Source organism: Centroberyx gerrardi, chromosome 7 (genome assembly GCF_048128805.1).
Source record: "Centroberyx gerrardi isolate f3 chromosome 7, fCenGer3.hap1.cur.20231027, whole genome shotgun sequence".
NCBI lineage: Eukaryota > Metazoa > Chordata > Actinopteri > Beryciformes > Berycidae > Centroberyx > Centroberyx gerrardi.
In genome coordinates, this window is record NC_136003.1 from 7,471,319 (window position 1) to 7,471,989 (window position 671).

Below are 671 nucleotides of genomic sequence, written 5' to 3' on the forward strand. Positions count from 1 at the left end.
TGTGTTACCTCAGCTTCAGTCAGCTTGTTTTTCTGGTGTAATGTCTCATGTAAAAGGTCATATAGGTCAATAAATGACAATCCACATAGATGATATGATGTTCAATTGAGACAAACATTCGAGAAAGCAGCTAATTGCAACCTACTATGTGTGTGTATGGCTGTAGTTAGTAGTTTGTTTCCGCTCAGCTTTTGTTTATGTCTTTTTCCTTGGATTTTCTGGATTTTCTGGATTCAAATATTTCCAGTGCAGCTACACTGGAAATATAGGACTTTAATAGGAAAGTTATCATCATACAATCATACAGGGAGAAATCCATCGTAGAAGAGGAGAGAGACCAATTTCTCCACTGACAGCAGCCTCAACAGACCAGAATGCAATGCAGCCACAAGACATGTGTTTTGAGTAAGGGGTGCGACTGGAAAAACTCCCAGGTAACCTTGGGACTTGATCCAAATCCACTTCTACTGCCTTTACTACAGGCTCTATCTCTCCTTTACACTCGTTTTCCCCTCCCATGCCTTTTTCCGCCTCTTTCTCACCTGAATTGAAGCACTGCACTGACGGCAACTTTCCACAGAGCGAAATTAACTCCTGCTGAAAGACTGATTACCATTTTGCTTATGGCCCTGGTGTTGCTAGGCAACAGGGGGAGAGAGGGTCAAGGGCCC